This window comes from Lates calcarifer, linkage group LG21, assembly GCF_001640805.2.
Source record: "Lates calcarifer isolate ASB-BC8 linkage group LG21, TLL_Latcal_v3, whole genome shotgun sequence".
Classification (NCBI taxonomy): domain Eukaryota; kingdom Metazoa; phylum Chordata; class Actinopteri; family Centropomidae; genus Lates; species Lates calcarifer.
In genome coordinates, this window is record NC_066853.1 from 9,426,380 (window position 1) to 9,449,688 (window position 23,309).

General features: G+C 40.7%; 1 long non-coding RNA gene across 1 annotated transcript; it reads left to right on the plus strand.

Annotated features, from left to right (window-relative positions):
- The first annotated feature begins 6,986 nt into the window (after positions 1 to 6,986).
- LOC108888397 (uncharacterized) lies at positions 6,987 to 22,610 on the plus strand. The gene is made up of 2 exons (XR_001961815.2): positions 6,987 to 9,488; positions 16,852 to 22,610. It is a non-coding gene; the product is annotated as an uncharacterized LOC108888397 (long non-coding RNA).
- The last annotated feature ends 699 nt before the right edge of the window (positions 22,611 to 23,309 follow it).

Below are 23,309 nucleotides of genomic sequence, written 5' to 3' on the forward strand. Positions count from 1 at the left end.
GGTTTAACTGTTGTGTGATAAGCCAGTATTATCAAGTGAAACGCAAATATTCTGCCCGCGTTACACAATGTTTTGGAGAAGATACCTTAGAGGCATTTAAAATATTCAGTGACATCTTGCTATCCCACACAGAATTTGTTTTGGGGGTGAGAAGGTCCGGCTGTCCTGCCTTCTGGCAAAGCAAAAATATTTGTATTTCAGTATGAGTCTGAACAGTCAGGCAGGCAAGAAGCCATTTGAGCACATGAGCAGTGACAGACGATAGCACATAGTACATAGGCTGTAACAAAATGTTTCCAATGAATAATAATAATGTATGGCTATTACAGAGAGAATAGTTTTGGGGCATCAAAGATGACCTCGCCTTTAAATTTTAAATTAAATATTAGTCATCCTTTCTAAGTACAGTACGCTCTGAGCAAATAATATAAAATAATTTTTGCTTCTGCTTCCAGACCAGAAGGAGGCAGTCATGTATCAAGTTTTATCACCAGTGAATGAGACAACGTTTTCATCAGTTTGCACAATTGAAATTATTTTTCTTACAACAGAGACACCTGTCACTACAATAAAGTCTATGGCCTTATGAGCTAAGTGAGTCACAGTCAACAGATTATCTTATCAAATTATGAACGTGTTTATGTGTGAAATGTATCTTATAATGGAGCTAAGCAATGGGAAATACAGTGGTATTAAATCACATTTATCAGAGTAACAATGTACAGGGACTTGTCTGGAGAAATTCCACAGCAGCCAGTTGTTGAAAACTGATCTTTTGATATTTCTTGTAGATAGATACTGTATTTCTCCCGAGGGAAACTGGCTTTCAATTGGTGAGTTTGTGTTATTTTCATTGATTGTACCTTTAGCAGGTTTTTGTCAGTCACTATCTGTTATTATCAGCTAAATGCTTATATAGTCAAAGTGTGCTTTAGGGTAGCTGGTCACAGCTGTTCAGGATGCTCTATAATGTGTTAACTAAAGTCTCAGGGGAGACACTGTTTCAAAAACACATTTTCTAGCTCTTATTTACTAAAGTAGGGTGACTGAATACACATTCCAACAGCAGCTACAGCCTGGGGAAGGACTTTTAGATGGAAAGCAAGTTGCATACATACATCCACTCACACCTGAGCAGATTCACTGAAGCAGACCTGCTCAAGGGCACAAGGCAGTGTACGTTTTCTCCATCCTGAGAATGCCAAGACTAACATGTACACATTTACTGTAAAGTCCCAGTTTAAGCTACTTTTGGTCAACCACTGATCAGTGTGTTTGCCATGTTTGCCATGCCTGAGGCAAAATTGAGCAAATGGAGCGCTGCATTGAGACAAAGACTCATTGAAATGTATTGATTACATGCTGTGTTCACTCACCATAAGCATATCTATGACACTGACTGCACACTGTAAGAAACATTAGAAACAAAACATCCTGCAGTCCCAAACACTGACACAAGGGCGAGCCATCACCCTATGCAGCTTATTGCAGCAACATATTTACACAGTCTAGTGTCTGCTGCTGTTGACCCAGATTTATGATGAAAAAACCACATGTGCATCTGTGCATGTATGTGCATACAGAGATGCAAATGCACACATGCATTTGGACAATTATGAACATGCACATGTACAGCATTATTGTCCTGTTTTGAATGATGATCCTTGTGTTACCGATTCCCTACAAGTTAGCTTTCTACTGTAAGCTTGTGCACCGGGTGTGTGTGTGTGTCTGTATGTGGGGTCCTTGCCTTAGAACTTAAGCTTGAGTTAGTGCACTTCTGTCAGGATTGATATATTATCTATTAGGACAAAAGAGAGAGAGAGAGAGAGAGAGCGGGGGACACTAAAGGGTGCAGAGAGACAGAGGGAGCAGAAAATGATGGAACAAGAGTGACAATAATCACTGCCAGCAGACAATTTAACAGTGACGTTAATTATCTCTAATGGATCTATGTCTGATTAAGACGATGAATATCCCTGAACTGGATGGGAATGGATAGGATGTCCTATTGATCTACAGTAAAACACTTCTCCTACCAGAATAAAAGGAATATTACCATTGAAAACAAGCTTGTGCTAAATTCTAACATTACAGTATGTATCTTTTTTATTGGTTTGATATCATATATTAAGCAAATTTGCAAGGACATAAATCATATTTACAGTTAAGGCACAAACCTACATATTATTTTATCGGTACTTCATTCTTTCATATGTGTGATTACCTAATAATGAATATTCTGTTGTATAACTATATTTTTTCTTTTCTAACAGTAACTTGATATGTATGTTGATATATAAGAGTGCAAGTAAAAGGGAGACAAGTAGCAATTAAGTAGCCTGTGGTTTTATGAGGATTTTGTAAAGATACACACATACACACACACACACACAAAAAAAAAACACAAGCATGCGCATGGAATGCACACATGAGAGCACACACACTCTCTCTCTCTCACACACACACACACGCCCACATACTTCCCCCAGTGTCTTGTCTTTGGTTCCCAATTTAGCTCTCCCACTCTCCCACTGTCTCTTTATTTCTGTCTTAATCGCTCTCTCTCCTTCTCCTCTCCTTGTGTTACTCTGCTCTGCTGTTTAAAGTAGAACTTTTAAGAAAGGCAAGTTCGGGTTTGGAAAGTGATTTAGGAGCGAGAGGAGGAAAATATAGAAGACAGATGAAGGAAAAGAGAGCAGGGTGAGGGTAATGACGCAGCAAACTTTGGAATGAGCAAAAAGATGTGTGTGCCTGCCGCCTTCCTGTCCCTGTGTATGCGTCTTTCTGCTGCCAGATGCATCAGTATTTGTATTAATCTTTTTTTTCCCCTCATTATCTGTCTGTCTGCTCTGTTTTATTCCATCTCTTTACAAGTAAAACATAAAATTCACATCACATCAAATAGATTCCTGGATCAGAGTTGCCGCATCTCTAAAGTATCTTAAGAAGGATTAACCACTGTGTCAGTTCTGCTCCTCTGTACCTTATTCAGTATGTAAAGTGCATACAGCTGTACATGTCTTTTATCACTGCCTGACATGTGGGAACACTTATGCCATGGCCTACATCATAAAATCACATCAATGACATCCCTATGACATCATTCTACCTGGCATGTAAATTACAAAGATATTTAAACCCACTGTGTACATTATAACATCTATCTACATATGTCAACGTTAGGGCCATATTGCAACCCTGTCTCCAGTGAAGAACGCTGATGTTGATTTATATATATAAACATTTTTCAAATTCTCACCCAACCACATCCATCAGGCTGGATGCATTTGTGATGCAACACAACCCAGTCTCACAGCAGTTTGTGAAACAGACATATTATATAATATTAGTACTTGTTTAAGATTGGGGGGAGATCGTGGTTTGGTATATCACAGAAGAAGTTCATAGTGACTTCTGACAGACTGAAAATTTAAATTTAACTAAAATCACAATCTTTCACAAACCTTAGCCAAAGTGCTTTTGTTGCCTAAACCTAACAACAAACCCTGGTCTCTGGTGATTCGTGAGCTTTGCTCACCTGCCATGCACCCCTACCACCTCCCGGTGACTTTGCTGCCATTAAATTGTTTTCAGTGAAAAAGATCTAAAAACCCACAGTACACTATCTGCACAGCACCAAACAGCAGACAGACAAAGTTAGCGAGGAAATAGGAAACATAGTGGAGCCTTTAGCAGCTAAAGAGACAGATATTTCCCACAGGTGCTGGTAGAGACCAAAACGGAGCTAAGAGAGCTAAAAGACTGAATACTGGAATTAAATTCACCAGATAGCCAGAAACACAACTTCACATTAATGATAATGTTGCTCATTAACTGCTGAATGTGTAAATAGGCAACTCTAATAAGTCAAACAAGTAAAAGGTGGTGATATCAGTTAATGCATGTTTAACTACTGTTGATGATCAGTTACTTATTATTTATTTAAGAGAATATGTTGACCAGAAATTCAGATGCTTTTCTGCTAGTGCTTGGCTGAATCACTGCTCATTCTAATGCATTCAGGCACATGCATACAGTGGATAATGACCAGGAGGATCAGAAAAAGCATTGTGGAATCAGCAGTCAAGCAGAATTTCAGCCACAGATAACCGCTCAGCAGGCGAGGTACAGAGAGATAGTAGGATAAGATGTTTTTCTCTGTTGCATTTGGAGGAACCCTTGAAGTGAAAAGTACAGTCATGTTGACATGATGTGATGTATTTGGCACTGAAGTGCATTCAGAATTCAGCACATAAGTGGATGAATGTTGTAACAGAGACTAAAGAGCGATGTCACTGCAAGAGACATGAGACATGACAGTTTATTTATCTGTTAAGACTAATTTTCTTGACAGTCACTGTACATGCTGTGCTGAATCCACAGTAGACTATCATAAGGTGTTGCCAGTGCGACAGTACAGCTTCCTCTCTCACTCCTGCTTCTTCAGATACATTTTCCTGACCAAAGTCAAAATAGAGGCTTTCCAAAGAGACTTTCTGCACATACAGTAAAGACTGGATTGGTTTTGAGAAGATGCAAAACATCTGTGGCAAAGCGATGCATAGACATGGCTCACCTCCAGTTTCTGTTCTGTCTTTGCTGCCAAACTCACTTGCATGTCATGAGCAAACACTGGGGTGCATCAATTTCCTGTTGGCATCAAAAAGATGCATCAGTTTAAATATGTTGAAGAATGAATCATATTCATGGGAAAATGCAGATAGATGAAGATTTCTGGCAGTCATTTGGATGAATCTTGATTTCAGTCAACTCTTTTTTGTCATTGATATTTTGTGGAGATTTTGTCGCAGTTTTTCACTGACGTCAGCTTCATCTTGTAAAAAGTCTCATCTTCATAATAGGAAAAAAGGCTGTTGATGAATCATCACAGTTTCATTAATGAAATTTAAACAACGTAACACTACATTTAAATGTATTCAGGAGCACTAAGTGAAAAATAGCTGGAGTGGGTTTGGAAATGAAGACTCATCCGAGACTAAGGTTTTTCCTCTGACCTAAATGAGTCAGAGTCTTAATAGACACTCAGATGTAAGAAGTGCAGAAATATAATTTCTACAAAGCAATAACCAGCATAACTAATGATGATTTTTAATCAGTTTGCCCAAATAAAGGTCTCCTCCCACACACTTTCACACACGTGCACACACATTTGTGCAGACACACACCCTTCCCATCTGGTTGGAAGCACAGATGGTGGCACTGGGTGATGCTAGAGGCCAAAAGGACAGCTCTAACCAGCTCTGCACACACACACACACACATATACACAAACACACACACACATATAAAGGGACGATGTGACAGACATACATGTCATAGTTTACACATATATGCACTGATGTTCAATATGGGGCAACAGTCACATGTGGACATACAATAAATGCTCACACACACACACACACACACACTGAAACACACGCTCTCTCTCTCTCTCTCTCTGAAACAGGGCTGATGTTTCATTTATTTGTTCAATGACTCGGGTGCTGTTTGTCAAACAGAATTTCCATTTCAAATGAGAACTCTGTGTGTGTATGGCTGCGGTCATATGAACATGCACTACATATACTCTCTGTTCAATTTTTCATCGATTTGCAGCTGTGGTCTCGCCCCGCAGAGGAACCTCTTTTATTATCGACGCCTTCAGTGTGCTGTGCTTTAATGTGTGTGTGTGTGTGTATGAGTATGGCTGCACTGTGAATGTTGCTCAGGTAGGCTATGCATGCACAACCAAAAACTCACTGTATGTTCATTTTTCAGCAGGACGTGGTTTTGTTTTTGCCAGATGGAGATGGAGGGGGAGAGAGAGAGAGAGAGGAAGAGAGGGTGTGTGTGTTTTCTATGTGTGCATGCATATGAGAAAATATGAATGTATTGTGTGTGTATTATTCATGTGGCAGGGTTATGAATGGTGTTCACATGTCCTGAGAGCTTTCCTCTCCCAGAGCCTGTCCACTCTGTTCTGGAAGCTTCTTTTAGCGAGGGAGGGGTGAAAAAAGCAAGCGAAGGACAGCGAAACAGAGTGGGAGGTGGTGATGGAATATGGGGGGTGGGGTGGGGGCAACAGAGACAGAGGGTGAGGCGGGGTGAGGTGTGTGGGGAAGGGGAGGTAGAGAAGCGAAGGGTAAAAACAAGAGGAGAGGAGAGGGAGGGAGGGAGAGAGAGGGAGATAGAGGCAGAGAAGGACAAATATAGAGAGAATGGGAGTGGAGAGGGGGCGATGGAGGGAGGGAGGGAAATGAGAGAAACAGAGTGGGAGAGACAGAGAGAGGAGGAGGAGGAGGGAGGGAGGGAAGAGGGATGCTGCATTTTAGTGATAGCACAGACTGAGGCTGCAGGAGCAGACAGAGGGATGGAGAGAATCCATGAGAGAGGTAGAAATTAAGAGAGGGGAGAGGAGCAGTGCATTGTCAGAGAGAGCACGACAGGATTCCCACACAGGTAAAAAAAAAAATAGATATATTAAATAGCTCTAAATGAGAAGATCATTTGAACAGCTGACTAATAGAGACTGGGAGAGGCCTTTACTTCCATGACAACCACATCATAAGATTTCCTGGGTGTCATAGACGAGCAGTCAATCTGTCAAACCATTCATCCATCCATCCATAAATCCATGCGTATGCCCATCTTTCTCCCCCTCTATTCACCATCTAACATCCACGTGCCTCCATCCACTCATCCCTCCATCCATCCATTCTTCTCCTTCCCTCCCTTCCTTGACAAGCTCCTCCTCTCGCTTCACCCCATATCCATCTTACAATCATCTCGCCATTCCACCCACACACAAGCTTTTCTCCACAACCTCCCTCCTCCCCCTGCCTCATCTCCACCCTCCTCCTCTCTCCCTCCATATCTCCTCTGCTGTCACTTCCACAGATCCTGAGGGCATCTCTTTCTTTTTTTTTTTATTCCACATCCTTCTTCTCCAATTCTTCTCTTTCCCTCTCAGAGAATCCTTCTCTTTTGTTGTATTTTTGTGTTTTCAGGGAACGTTTACCACTGTTTTAACCCTTCTTTTTCTTTTCTTTTTTACAGAGTCACAGATATGGACTTCAAGGAAAAATGGAGCAAACTTGCACCACTAACCACAGCAAGTAAAAAGACATTTCTCCTGTACGAAGAGGAGATGAGAAGCCACCTGTAATCAGCCTATGAGACTAATAGCAGCATCAAGAACACAGAGAGAAACAGACAAGCATTTAAAGACAGACTCCTGCCTCTTTTGGGAAAAGTGTGACTCTCTCTTTCCCTTTACTCTCTCTGCTTGACAGTCTATCCACAGGCTGTCCTTCCATCTGTCTCAGCAGGATGCAGTGGCATCATTTTGAGTTTTGGGACAAAGAGAAATGCTAAATAGATCCTGGCATATTGTTAGACAGAGAGGAGACAAAAAAAAAAAAAAAAACAAGAGGAACATTTGCAAGCTTCTGGAAGGAAAAGGGAGGAGAGAGAGCTGTATGAGTCAGAGCACAGCGGCTAGAATACTGTGTATTCTGCATGCAAGAGAGGAGGTAGAGGGAGATAGAGGAGCGATGAGAGAGATATAGGGGGAAAATAGAGGAGGACTTGACCAGAATTGAGCAGTCATTAGACAGAAGAAGGACAGGATGAGGACAGAAGCAGCCACACTGGCAGGCGGTGAGTAAGTGAGATATAGGCCGAGTGAATCAGCTTGCTGGAGGGAGAGGGAGGCGAGAAGAGGGCGAGTTTAAAAAGTGGAGGGTTTGGTATGACTGAAGCCGGTTGAGTGAAGGTTGAATGAAGGTTTGCTGCAGGGTGGAAAGTGGACACAGCTGCAAAGGACAGAAGGACAGGCTTAATACTTGAGCAGCTACGGGGGAGAAAGTCCTGAGTGACTGTGTCTTGCTATAGGGACTTAGCATGACTGAGGTTTGCATATGGGAGGGACAGGCTTCAAGAAGGTTAACCAACAGGAAGGAGGAAAATGGTAGAGAGTAGAAAGGTTAAAGAGGAACAGGAAACACCAAGGAACAGGACATAGGGATAAGGAACAAATCAGGCTAGGTAAGAGCAAAACTTAACATCCAAGCAAGGCCAGTAAGAGAGCCTGAGCAGAAAACACCACAGACCAGAGAACTTGTCGTCCAACGCACAATGACAGGGACATGGAAACTTTAACTGTGACAGCAACACAGCAAGAGGTTCCTGTTAAATATTGATGCTGACAGGCCACTCTGGAAAGAGCTCACTCCTTGCACCACAGAAGGGGAAGCAGAAGGAAGAAACACAGTTGTTTTTTTTTTATTCTAAAGGATTTTTTTTACACTGCTGTTTAAGTGTGTCAGAGGACAGCCTAGTGTGGTGAAGTTGAGATGTTGCTGCAAATTAAGACAAGACCTACAAATTAGACAAGACTCGGTTTCCTGGAGGGCTTCTTTTTTTCTTTCTTTTTTTTCCTTTTTTTTGGCCAGCTGTGCAATTTCTGCGGGAGAGTGGAATGGCTACAGAGAGAACAGGATCTTTATCATGTGTGGAAAGAGCAAGCAAGAAGGGAATTAATATTTGAGGGATCAAATCAGGACTGGAACAATTTTTCCTTTTCTACAAGAACAAGAACCAGCCCTGGCTGATGAATACAGATTTATATTTTGGGGTTGACTGCCACTCTGAGGTACACCACTGCCAGACGCGATGAGCTAAACACTGCTGAAGCATTCATAAATGTATCCTCTCATTATTCTGTCCTGCACTGATTGGAACTGCTCTAACTCTCTGAAAATGCCCTCATTACAAAGATTTAGCCAATGGGGGTTTGCTGTCATGGCTTGAGGAAATATAAGTGTGGAAACGCTTTGATGTGCATCACCACAAAGGGATCCTTTAATTGGAGGCAGGATGTATACTTTGTTTTTGTCTCCATGACTGAATAAAGTCACGATGGCTCTAAATGTTATCAAGGCATTAAGCTAGAGGCTGCCTCCTCACTGATTCCTCAAAACATCACGACAATAACGTGGGAGGACACAACGCCACAGTCTCCATCCAGCTGCGGAGAGACCAGCTGCGTGTCTATGTGTGTGCGTGTGGCTGCATGGGGGTGTAAGGACCGTCAAGGAACTCAGCTGTGTTTGTGCACTATGCTTGTGTGGGTGTGGGTGTAGAGGTGTGTCAGTGTGCGTGCGTGTGTGTGTGTGTGCGCGCGCACCGAGCTTGGATCCCAGCTGTGTCTGAGTGTATTTTCAAAGCGTCGCCTGGAGCTGTGTGTATGCGCGTGTGAGTGTGTGTTTGCGTTTGTGCACGTGTGTGTTGCCTGGATTCTCCCCACCAGCGACAGAGCTGGACCTGAACAGCAGTGGTGAGAGGGGGGACAGGGAGGGGGAGGAGGAGGAGAGGAGGGAGCTGAAAGAAACCAGCAGGACGGACGAGAAGAAAAAACTGACAACATGCTCAGATAAAGAGAAGAAAGAAAGGAGTCTCTGGCTGCCCCCCTGGTGCAATGTGTGGTGAGTACACATCTCTGCTTGAATGGTACACTTTCATGGCTATGTGTGTCAGAGTCTCTGCATATGTGTGAGTTCATGTACACTGTGTATCCACCAATGTGCATCATATACCCTCAGGAGGATGACCAAGGTCAAAGGTGAAAGGTCAGTTAGAAGGATCAGAGTTCAGGATTATTAAGATAGTTCATGTTATTGGATGTGGGATTGGATCTTAGCCCAAATGAGACCTAGGTTCAGTGGCTCATATCATGTTCTCATCCACATTTCCACTCAAACAGTTTAGTGTAGGGTCACGTGATGCGGGTGCCCAGTGGGTCACATGACATCCAGCCTGGCACCTGAATGAAAACTAAGTCAACTACAGTTTCATACACTCCTTTGTAATTTGTAATATGTTCCCATGTACAGACACAAATTTTGTCTGTGCCTTTCATAAATTCTTATAAATCAACGAATTGGAGTGATGTATCAGCATCAACTGATGGTTGTTAAATGGCATGATGTACATAATATCAGCTACATCCGACACATTATTTACCAGAGGACACACCTCTACTGTTGTATAAGGCTTGCTAATGGCTGGTTAATATCTGGGAAAATTCTCCCAATTTCCCCCAATGAGAAAAAACTCAAAATTATGATTTCATGAAGTCTGAAGCTGAAATCAGGAATATTTTAGCTTGTAAAACACGCTTATTGCCTCTGGATGATACAGAGGGCTTTTAATTGTTGTGAGTTTGTTGTCAGGCGTGAGAAACGTATTTGTTACCACAGCAGCGAATGCATCACATACAGTAGGGTGATATTACTTTTCTTATTTTACAAGAGTGTTCAAGCTGAGAACCTCTCAAAGTGTCATAGACTTCTTGAGTACCTATCTAAATGCCATATAGCCAAGCAGACACTTCAATCTTCTTGTTCCAGAAAACAAACCAGAGGTATCAGTTACCATGTTGTTTGTGCAAAAATACAGTTTCAAACTGAGCCATTCAAAGCTACCTTTGCTTCAGCAGGTTCTTTGTATCCTTTGTTTTATGAGGATAATTTCTCTAATGGCTTAATGACTTAAAGATCTTAATTCTTCAACTCTATCACCTGAAAAGAGGGACTATTTAAAAACTGAGCCAAACACACACACACACACACACAGGTCTCTCTCTCACCAGATACATTTTGCTGTCGTGAATGCACCCTATACATGGTCTTACAGTAAGCACTCTCTTCTCCCTTACCCTCTCTCGATCTTTCTCACACACATAAAGCACCCAAACGCACACACGCACACACACACACACACACACAAACATGGAGGAAGCAGGGCTGTGGCTGAGGAGAAGTGACAGTCACTTCATGGCTGCTGGCCTCGTATTCTAACAGCACCGGCCTCGAGCTCGTAATGACGCTGTGGAACGTTCTAGTGTCATACGGATCTGGTTCCCACACCATCGCTCCGTGTGTGTGTGTGTCTTTCTGAGTGTGTGCATCAGAGACGGACACAGCTGGAGGCAGAAGCAACAAGAGGCTTTGTGAATTTATGTGAAGCATGTATGTTTTTATATGTGGGATTCAGACAATAATGATTCTGTCTTACTGCTAACCATGCAAAAAGATATCTTTCAGCAGCAGCAGTGTGTCATTGATCTCTGCAAAGACTGAGCAGTGTCTGTATTGTAGCAAACACAAAAACTGTAAGATCATTGATTGAGACTTTCTGCGGAGTCAATAACACAACCAATCAATGACTCCAATCAATACCTGCAATTCCTTCTTTCTCTGATCACTGCTGCATGTGCACCTGATAAACTCAGCACAGTCTGCCAAGGGAGAACTCAATTTAAAAAGCAAAAACAAAGAAACATTCCATCTTTGATGGCTCAGTGATGGCAAACAGCTGCCAGCCATGTGGCACAGGTGATGGTGCTGGTGACTGTGGGGAAACAAAATGAAATTCATTGCTTTCAAAACTTCTTTTCGAGGGGAAACAAAATGCACATTTGCTGCTATCCCAGCTACCATCAGCCCTGCGCTGGCTGTGACTGCTGGCCAGAAAAAGCACTTGAGTTGATCTAGTGTGACTCAGTCTTTTGAGGGGTCTGATTTGTATTCCATGTTAAATCCACAATATTGCCACAACATTACACAATAATGCAAATAATACATCCATCCCAACTCTTGGGACACATTGCTGAGCTGCTCCTTGAAACATATATTGCTTGTTGTTGCCTTAAAACCATTAGTGTGTGAATGTACATTATAGCCACCAAAGTTGATGAAGTAGACAAAACTCTTTATGCACTGTGCGTTGCTCATTAACAGCATTGGAGTCCATGCCAGTCAGTTCAAGTAAAAACTATGAGGACATTCAGCACTGGATCAACACTGCAGGAATGGATAATCTGGGTTCACATGAGGGTATCTGTAGGTTTTTTTTTACTGTATAGTCACTCTAACGAGGAGCTCTTGAGGATACAGATAATCGTGACATGAGAGCATGCATTATAAATGTAAATATGGTATAATCTTCTATTACAAAATGAATGAAATATGCATGGAGATTAGAAGTACAAATTAAGGGTACACATGAGGTGAAATGTGTGTGTGTGTATGTGTGTGTATGTGTGTTTGTGTAATTACAGAATGTGGAGACTAGTCTAGTCAACCTTTGGCTAATGTTTCACACAAAGATCAAGACCATTAAAGCATCGTGCAGGGAAAGGTTTCTGCTATTTAAGGGTTCACGAAATACCCAAACACGCTACACACTGTCCTCCCCCAGACATCTGAATTTTCCAAAGTTTCAAACTTCTATCTTTTCTTCCGTCCTCTAACAATTTTCTGTGCCCTTCCTTTCTTCAATTTTTTTATCTACCTCTGGTTTATTTTTATTTCTGTTTCTACATTTCTTTCTTTCCACAGTGTTAGTGATGGGACAGTCAATGCAGTTATAAGCTCGTGGTTTGGATGCTAACATTAGATGGGGCATAACAGTGCAGCATTTTGACGGGTCTGCCTCTAATTATGTCTGCATGTTTGTACTGAATGTCTTTTTCTGGCTGCCTATTACTCAGTCTGTTTCTTGTCTCATGCTCTCGAGTGTTTAACTGTCTATCTCTGTTTGTCCTCTATCTGTCTTAATAAATTTGAGCTCATTAATGTTCCATGGGATTTCTCCCTGAAGGCTCATATTTAAAGGTTGTTGTCATCTCACATAACCTTGACTCATAACTAATACACACTACTACCCCCTACATCTATCTAACTACCTATGTATTTTTGTGTTTTATTTCTGAATGTTACCAAGATTGTTTAGTACATGGATACCAACACGCTGACAATAAAAGCCATGGAGGCTCATGGGGACACCTATGCCAACTGAAGGAGTAATTAAGTTCCATAAAATGATGGCTACAGGCAGAAAACATATTTATCAGTTCCTCCACAAATCCTGTAATTTATGCAGTCACCAAACTATTTGCAAAAGATAGTAATTCTGTCCTGTCTGTGCAGTACTACTGGAAATAGTTTCCTCATTAAATAATTCAATTCAGACCCCTGGTGGTGAGCCCATGTCCCCTGAGGAGGACTTCTCAGGCAGTGCTGTCACCCAGGGGTTGCACTGCCCTCCAAAAAGCTCCTCTCATTGAAATCTTGCTAATGAGACCTAAAATTAAACGTTGTGTTTGTGTTTTAGTTTTGGGAAACACTAATTATGTAACTGCTCACATTTACCTGCACCAAAATGAAACTTTTTGGGGAAAAAAAGGATATTACTTTAAGTAATTATTAACTTTTATCCTGGTGTAATTTAAAATATGCATCTCCTAAGCTCTTATTTCCATTAAAGATAGTGAGATTATGTTGGTAGTGAATCTCAATGTAACCTCTCCTACAGTAATGTGCACTGCCCTGCAGATGGACTCTCCACAGGGAATTTATATCACACCCTACATAAATTAATATGACAGAGAAATAAGCAGAGCAGCTATCTGCACCAATTATGGTGAACATTATGCATGAGTTTCATGGGGCAGACTGCCTTGCGTTGCTCATTCAGTGTGGAGGCCGCTGGTGAATTTCCCAGTGCTACTGTGCAATTTTACTGCACTGCACAGTGTCCTCATTGTTTGCTCTAAAACAAGCTTAGAATAATATTTGTGACTTGTAAAATACTAACACAAATATGCAGAAGAAAGGATTGCTTTAAAATTACTTTAATGTTTTCCCAAAGTAATGCTTTGTTTGCATGAGAAAAGCTGAACATACAGTCACAATTAGGACACACAGCTTTATTTTTTTAGTTAGTTATTTAGTAGGATTAGAGTCAAAGTCTGATTACTGCTTCATTCCAGTGCCAGGAGATGTTTTTAACTAACCCCTCAGGCTGAAATGGGCAAACATGAGATTTAATTTAAAAAATATGCCAGTAATGGCTTTTACCTGAGTTCATGAGGAAAATATTCAGATTTTCATCATTCCTCCTGCTCTTTTGTTACAATCATGTGGTGGAATGGTAAAGGTGTAACTGAGTGAAATAGCGTGGATATACATGTATTCAAATATTAATTTGAATTGACTAAATGCTTGAGCTGCTGTGGTTCATTAAGATGTATGTTCTTGAAGAGTGGTAGGGGAGGAGGGAAGAGGTTGAGTAGAAGAGAAAGAGTACATGTTCTTGCAGCAGTAGTGGTCTCAAGCTTGTGAATGCAGTTTGAGTACTGCAGTTTACTACGTATACAGTATGTAACAGTGGTATGTACATGTGAAAACCCGTGCTTTTTCTCTCAAGCTTCCCACTGACTCACGGCATATATATGCACACAAATGCACATTCACAATGTTTATGCACTCACATTATAAAAGACATGTTGAAATGTAATTGCTGTAAAAGCCTAGGGGAATCCTTGCAATTCTACTGACAGCAAACAAAGAGGAAAAAAACAAATATCCTCTCAGGTCACTGTGTTGTTTCGATGTCCACAGAACCTTTAAAGGAGATAAGAAAGAGGGCATGGAAACGGCAAGTGGACTAGAATAAATGATAATAATTCTAGGTATTGAACTTAGGCATAATCAAAGTTCAGACAAGGATATAACGCAGTTGTATTGAGAGGTCCTCAAACTGTTACTTGCACACATTGTTTAATGTGAACATTTTATAGTTATGGTGCTCCAAAAAGCCAATAGTCTGACATCTGACAGATACAACACCTTGGGGAAGTGTTTCTACTGTATGTAACATCCTGCTGCACATGTAGCATTTGGTGGCAGCTAGTTTTCTGGACTGCATTGTGCTGTTGGTCAATTTACAGCACATGTAACAGAGTTCATCCTGTATAATAGAGCTTGTATAAACTGATGCCCAGGTTTGTCTCTGATGGCTTGAAGCACACCAAAACCAGGGTTCAGTTTCATGTGATGATTTAAGTGGGTAAAGTGGGAGGCGCTCTAACAAGTGGTTAGAGTGTTAGAGCATTTTCTTCCAGAGCTCCAGAGTGAATGTAAACCATACAGTTTATCTTCAATGCTGTACCATGGTACACACCTAAGATCTACAGTATATCCGTGTATAGCAGCAAATTATCTCAAATTTCTCGTTTCTATTGTACTTTCCTTTATTATTTGCTCCTCTTTGTTTTTTCTCCTCTTTTAGCTCTTTTCTCATTTTTTTCTAGACTATCTTTTTTTTTTTTTTTTTTTTGAGGTGTGCCATGCATCCCCTCTAATTGGGTTGGAAGTAATCATGTTACACTGCTGAATGGCTGAGCTGCATCAAAAGATGCCATGTCCCAGTCCTTACTCTACATACATTAACACACACACACATAGACACACATACCCCTGGGCTGCCACAACAGCTGTTGGGTGTTGAAATGTTTACCCAGCACACCAACAAAATAAAAAGATAGAACAACAAGTGTGTAGGGTAAAGAAAAGACAAGGTGTGAGGGAGAAGAGAAACCTTTGAGGGATTATCTGTTTAGCATTGACATTTATGTGCATGCCAGAGTCTTAGATTATAGTATTTCTGATTACACTAACTTAGTTTTTGATTGCACTAAGCTGATTACAGTAAGTTGACTCAGGGAGTATGTGTGATTATCCACAATAATACATCATAAAACCATATATTTTCTATGATCTATATTTATCTATGCTTTTATTGGGAGGAGGTGAATTATTGACAACACTGGAAAGGGTAATTGACCATCCACCTAATTATGGATGGCTCAATGTAGTGGAAATCTCAAATCCTGCATAAAGCCCAGGAGTCATACTCATTTTAGCACTCTCCCTCTCACACGCACACACACACACACACACACACACACACACACAGACACTCGTACTATCCTCATCCTAACCTTGCTTTCCCTTGGTGCTCCCAAACTGTCTCAGGGGACTGCAGATAATTTCCTCATCAGCATCTGACCTCATTCATTTTTAACGGACACCATTGATCCCACATCAGCAGTAATGCTCAACGACAGAGGAAAAGGGGAATAAATGTATGAAGAGAATGAACAAAGAATGATAAGTAGAATTAAGTTTATAGACTAGATGACTATAGACAACGTTGAGGAATTTTAAGTTTTAATTGAAATATTGTGACATATCACACTAGAGCATGGATGTTCATATGATGTATATTTCTTTATCAACAGAGGGTGTACAGGAGTTAGAATAGTTCAGAAAAGTGGGTAAGAACATTATATAAGACAAAAGAAAAGAGTGAGTGGGCACTATAAATAAGGTGAACAAGAGAAGGAATGGACAATAAACAGAACAAGCCCTTTAAAAAGCTAGATGTTGTTGGCATTGTGTCGGATGTTGTCTTGTTTAGTTAGACTTGTCTTGCCATCAGTGGGATGCGAAAGAAATGAGGAAATATGAGGGAAAGAAGAACAGGTGGTGAAAAGAGGTAAGAGGTGGGAACAAGTGAGCCGAGGAGTAGAAAGGTGAAAAAGAGCGAAGAAAACAAGATGTAGGGCGAGAAGGGGGGACAAGGAGGACAAAAGATCTACAAGAATAAGAGATATGGAAGAAAGAAAAGAAGAAGAAAAGTTTTGAAGTGGCATAAATTTCTGCTTTTGGTGAAGATATAGGTCAGACAGTAGACAAAAGATTCATTTCATTCTCCACTGACTTTGAACTTTTTACCTTCCTGTGATAAATATTCAATGCCCAAATGCATGCAGGAAAAAGTTTGCAACTGAAAATATGAGGGACCATTTTCAGCTACTATGTGTCAGATATAATTGACCTGTTTTTTTCCTCTTCCCCCTCCTTTTTCCATTTGCCTCTCTCCTCTGCTCTCATTTCAACTTTGCCCCCCCCCCTTCGCCTCTGTCTCCCCTGTCTCCAGGCGTCGCGCCCTGTGGGGGTGGGGTTCTGTGATGGTAACCATGGTCCCCGGCAGCCGCTATGTCTGCAGCGCTCACGCAAGAGAGGAAGACTCCACGAACGACCGCGAGGAGCGAATTCTAGCCGTGCTGGGCATCATCGGAACTGTCCTCAATCTTTTAGTGGTCATATTTGTCTACATCTACACCTCCGTCACCTAAGGTTTCCTTGGACAAGAGATGCTGGCATTGTCCCCAACTCTGCTCCACACTTCCCACCCTCCTCTTCAAGTATTTATATACTTGGAGGGTTTGATTATGCAGAGTAACTGCTGAGATGTGAGGATCATTGGCAGCGTGTTCAGCTGGATAGTAGCCATATTTATCTACACCTGCATTACTGCTTATCCCTTAAGACAGCTCTGCTCCGTTACCTAAAGACTAGTGCTCATCACAGAACAGGAGCTACAAGTGGAATTATCTGTATCACTTTTAAACTGTACCTTCACATTTCAAAACAATTTCACATATCCATATGTCAAATGACTGCTGACAGCGTGTCCAGTCTAGTAACGGTTATATGTGTCTATAATCGTACTGATCCATGACCTTGGCATAGTATCTCTGTGACTGCTGGTGAAGCTCTGATGTGTCTTTGATTTGATGGTGGTCACGTCTGACTGTGTTGCATTTGCCTTTTTGTCTCATAACTCTGTGAAAGTCTATGGTTTCTGTTGTTTTTTTTTAATCTTGCTCCTCTATGGTTTTAAGATACAGTCACTGCCAGTTAAATGTATCAAAATAGTCTGACAAACTCAGCACTATGCGTTAACTTGACCAACTGAGTAGATAGGGAAGGGTGGTACACTGCTAAGACTAGATAAGGACCAAAACTGCCAAGTGAATTATCAACAGAGGGACCCTTGGGCCCATCGGCTCCTGGGCACCGTAAAATCTACTTGAAGAGCATCAGTACAGATGTACAGATGATCGCTCATTACTAAATATTAGTCTCTGTAGTTAGTAGAATCAAAAAGTTTTACATGGACCTAACAAGTCCACACCTGAGCACACCAGAGGAGAGGTTCCTGGCTGTGTTAGGAGTCATCGGCATCGTGCTCAACCTCCTGCTGCTTGTGTTTGTCTACATATACACCTCCATCTGATGTCTGTGCCTGAACACCGTGTCAATTATGAGATAACTTGCCACATAACTTGCCACAGTGACTGCAGCTTTACGGAACAGCCAGGGGCTTCCAGTAATCACATTGTGCTGTAGAGGATGTTCTCCACATATGTATATATTGTACCTAAGCACACCCTGGTTCATAGCTTATTTGGGGATTATATGTTATTCTAGGTGGCGTTCTGTGCCTAATAATATAATGATATTCTAATAATAGTGGGAACTTGATGAACAGATGGTGGTAAGAGGCAAAAGCAGTGGGCTTATGTAAAGGAGATTTTGTTTACAGACTGGTTCATGATAGAAATACACAAAAGTCACCTTTTTTGTGGAAAATTGTGTCCTACGGTGTTTTTGTAGATACAGTACTCGCTCACATATGTGCATCATGTTTACCTAAGCTTATATTGCTATAATCAAATACTCTCTATCCTGCTTTGACCAAAATAACTGATGTAAAGACTGCCATCTTTGTAGTGATCCTGTTTGTTCTACATGCTCACTGATGTTGAAAACACTCAGACATGGAGCTGGATGGTTTTGATGTTTCAGTCTGTGTAGCAGCTCTGTACATGAGCAAAGATTCCTCTGAGGACAGCAGGTACCACAGAATTACGCTCTATTTCCTGGTGTCATGTTTCACTGATTGGATCTGTACGCAAGGCACGGAGGGGCACAGGAGAGGGCAAAGTGGGGAGCGGAGACAATGTCATACGAATCAAGGCGGTGCACTTTCACAGTGCAACACAAAGGAATGCAACAGCAGCAGAGAAATCAGGGAGAACCAGTGCAGATTGCCTGAAAAAAGAGGACATAAAACCTCTGTACAAGGCCTCACCATCTGTCTTGAAACTCGCAAAGGCACAAAAATCTCCCTGGGATTGGGTTACAACACTTCCGCTGGAGCTGCATGTCACTATGGATATGATTTTAGGTTTAAGCACTGCGCCTCTAATGGAGGAGCAAACCTAAATGCGGCTGACAAGCGAGCAGGAAGGACTGGCCTGAATCTACACTTCATTCTCGTCATTCTCTTCTCCACCAACAAGCTAACGCCAGAAAAGACATAGTACTGAGAGGAGCCACGTGAGCCTCTGCCGTCATTTCACACAGCACAATACTTTTATATGTAAATGCACCCATACCTGTGAAAAGGACTTCATTTCAAACACCATCAGTCAGAGGTTGTGGGAAAGGCATGAGCAAAAGGACAATGGAAACAGCGTGTTTTCCGAAATGAATAACAAGCATCTCTGACTGTTCACTTAACCTACTGCAATTTTACATGTTGGCTTGTGTGAATAAGTACTGAGATTTTGATAACCATTGCATAATATGATTCCTTGTTACATTGTGTATATATGCTCTTAGTTTTAGTATCAGTTTATCATTGAGTGTTTTGTTTGAAGCTTGCAAGAAAACCTTGAAGTCACAACCACCACACTGGAACATGTTTGGAATGAGCCTCAGAAAATGTCTATGGGTCTGGTTGCCAAAGTGTATTTTGTAGTTAGGTGTAGAAGATAAATATTCCCATGGCCATATCTACAGAATGCTGGACGAACAAGTGACCACAGTTTCCCTACTGAAATAACTAGCTTTTATTGAGAATTATTAGTTGCTTTGTTGAGTCCCACAGCAGCAAAGAATGAATGAAAAGGGTGCGTATTTCAATTACTTGTAATGCATAATTAACTTGCCTTAGGGACACTCTCTCACTGTATCACTTGCACATACCCATTCACACACTTTTGTCTTTTGTAACCCTAACCCTAACCCACCACATGGCTAATTCAATACAACCTGGGTTTTCAGTTGCTGAGATCCAAGAACACAGTCATATCGCTAAAGAGAAGTCAGACTAACCTAGAAGTCAGACTAAAACTAATATAGAAGCGGTAAGACCAACCCGGTGGTTATATTAAGGGGTTGACTGTGCAGCTTATTTGGAAGAGAAAACATCAGTGAACATTAAAATTATTACCCAAAATGTCTATTTATGGACGGACTTCCTGCTTCAATTCTACAGGTTTTGCTGTAGTTTTGTGGTTTTCCTGTATAATGAGGGATTATTAGCAATACTACAGTGAGCTCACTTTAAGTTTAACCTCCAAAATAAACTGGGTGCCAGCTACTCTGGCTAAATTGGAGGCTTGTTTACAACCTGTAAAATTATCTGACAGGTGCTGTGTTTTGCCCTGTTGGACCTACTTGCGGCAATGTGGCTGTGTTCTGAGATGCCAGCAATTACAGTGTTATCAGAACTGCTGCAACCAGTGGCCCATGAGTTTAATTTTGCACCATCTTTCAGCACACATCAGGAGAGTCAACAGCATGTTGAGATCAATGTGACTTGCACATTCACTTCCTGTCACATCTAATACCTGTACAGCAGAGTTTGTTGAACTAAATCCATTTTAAGTGTGCGCCAAAGCACAGTATGAGCCACCTTTGGTTTGCCAGACATCTGCTGTCAGACTGTGACGGTCAAAGCCACAGCTGTGCAGAAACACATCTGAATATATTCTGAAATACCTAAAAGTACTGGGAGATATTTTTGGTCCACTTTGTGCTGCCTCTAAAGGGTCAATCGATGTAAGCAAACAAACAAAACAAGTATGCTCAACTTTTTAGCTCAGGTTTACTTAAACAAAGGTTTTACAGTTCTAGTTTCTAAAAATGCACCCTTTTAAAGGGTTAATGAGTTGTAACTAACAGCTTAATTAATAGTTAATAAATTAATTAATAATTCTTTATAGATCAGAGGCTATTAATAACAACACTTTAGGTTGGACTTTTCGCTGGTGTTTACCCCTTTGAAATAAGGCACAGGATTTATGAGGATGGAATGATTTTAATAGTTAATAAATCCTTTACTAGTACTATATGGCTCATTAGAAAATAAGTCATACAGCCATTAATAAAATGGCAATATTATCAATTGAATATTGATTTATAAAGAATTAGCAAATTGTTTATTGACCATTACTAAAGCAATTGGTTATTACTTATAAACTCTTTTAAGGGGTGCTTTACTTGAAAATGAGAGCAGTTTGTGTGTTTTCAAAGGCCAGTGGTGAAACTAATATTTTTAGACTGAAACAAGTGAAAGAGGTGTATTTTGTGCCAATACTAAATCTTTTTAATGTTTTTAAATGTTCTTGCCAAAATATTAAAGTGTTAATACATATTAAAAACTCTACGAGGCAGAGTGACCCATCTTATACAACCAATGCTCAGATTGTATAGTCAGCCTAAATGAAGAATATGTTTAAAAAATAAAATCAACGAAGAAAAAAAAATGCAGATTTATAAACTTCATTATGGTTTTCTGTAGCCTTGGTCAGGGAGGAACCATCATCATATCAGCAATCAACAGACTAACTGATATTAGACAAAAGTTCATTAAGTTATTTTATTGTGTACTCTGGATGCAGTTCAAGGTTTTGGTTGAGACCAGTTAACATGACAGGCCCACTGCCAAGCAGACCGACGAGAGGAGAGAGCCTACAGGGTGAGCCCTGGCCATCTGCTGTCTCCCAACAGACATTCAGCTCTCATCTCCTCAATGTACACACACACACCGCACACACAGAACACGGAATTTACTTAGTTTTTTCTTTCATTTTATGCCTGTTCATGTGTCTTTTCAAAATCATTTTACAGGGTAAATGAGCTTATATGTGCGTGCAATGAAATAGTCTTTAATGCCAGAGACTAAACAGGTGCATCAGAGCACACCTGGGACTCCTAAGCACTGCCCCAGGCATGGCTTATGGAAAATGTTCATTCTGAAACTGGATTGATAAATGAGTCTGAGCTAGCTGGCGACTCTGAGACAGATTCTCATGTTTTTTCATGATTCACGAGCCGAATTGATTTTTAGCCTGAGAGGGCACATTGGACACAGACTGTCTGAGACTAGACAAGAGAAAATAATGTGGAGAAGAAGATCCCTGAGATATTTTGATGTTACTTCTGAGCAGCAAAGTTGTAGAATATTGAGTTAGATTTATCTTAGAAAGACTAGAAAGAATAAAAACAATTTGGGTATGACAGATTCCAGAGCTACAGTATTTTCTGCATTAGATGCACCACAACTTCACCCAGAGGAAAGGCTAAGAAAGAGTCCTGGCATACAGGACAAATTTTGCGTTATACATAGGAATTTTTCATTTACCAGTTAGCCAGCAGACAGAACCAGTGATTCAAGCAACTGCTAGATGTCAGAAAGCCTCAGATGTTATGCGACATGCTGATTATTTACTGACTAACATTCCAGGACAGTAGCTGCTACAGCACTAATCAAGCAAACTGAAGATGTGAAATGGGAAAAGTCCAGAGGGACTACCCCACTAATAGAGTTTGCTTATATCAACAAGTGATAAAGCTTCATTGTCAAAGGAGAGAAACTACATCCTCTAGAATTGTGTAGGAGCATTAAATCAATTTCTGATGAAGCTGATAACGAAACAGTAGTTTGTTATAATCCCTGAGAGTAACCACTGAACAAATGCTGTGAGATCTGGTGTACTTTCATGTAATGTTTATATATAATGTATAGTTATAGTAATGCCAATAAAACACTTTCAAAGAGTTTTCACCTTTTTGTTTTTTCTAAAAATGGCAACAGCAAAACATTTAACTGTTGGTATTATAGTCTCTAGTTCTACGTTCTATACTGCTGCTTTGATTTGATGTTATTTTGTAATATTGCTCTAACTATACAGACATATACAGCCCACATGAGAACTAGAGATAACATGAGTCAGCACCACACATTTTGCAGAGGGTGGGTATTTGTGTGTGCACTGACACTGACAATATTCATGAAAATTGTGCAAAAAGATTGGGAAAGACCTATTCTTCCTAAATCCATTGTAGTTAGTTGTAATCCTGACCAGCCTGGGATGTGGTGATAACTGGATTACAATAGCCAACAAAATCTAATGTGGAAAAACATCTGAAGCTTTTACATGAAAATGTAAGAAATATATTCATTATTTTGAGATACTAAATCATTATTTTTGAGAAAGTTTCTTTTTCTTTTTTTTTTACTTAGTCATGATTTTGAGGAAGTATCTGCCCTGATGACTCATGCCTTATAATACCAATCAGAGAGCCTGAAAGTTAAGTCCTTTCAGCTGGCATGATAGTGAAGCTGAGCATTCATCCTAACTCCTCCAAATGTTTTCTTACTAAGGGAGAATCACTGAAATGAGTTGGAATAACTAAATTAAGACTAAAATCTAGTGTAGTGTGTGTTCACAGCTTCACTTTTTATCAGCAGGATTC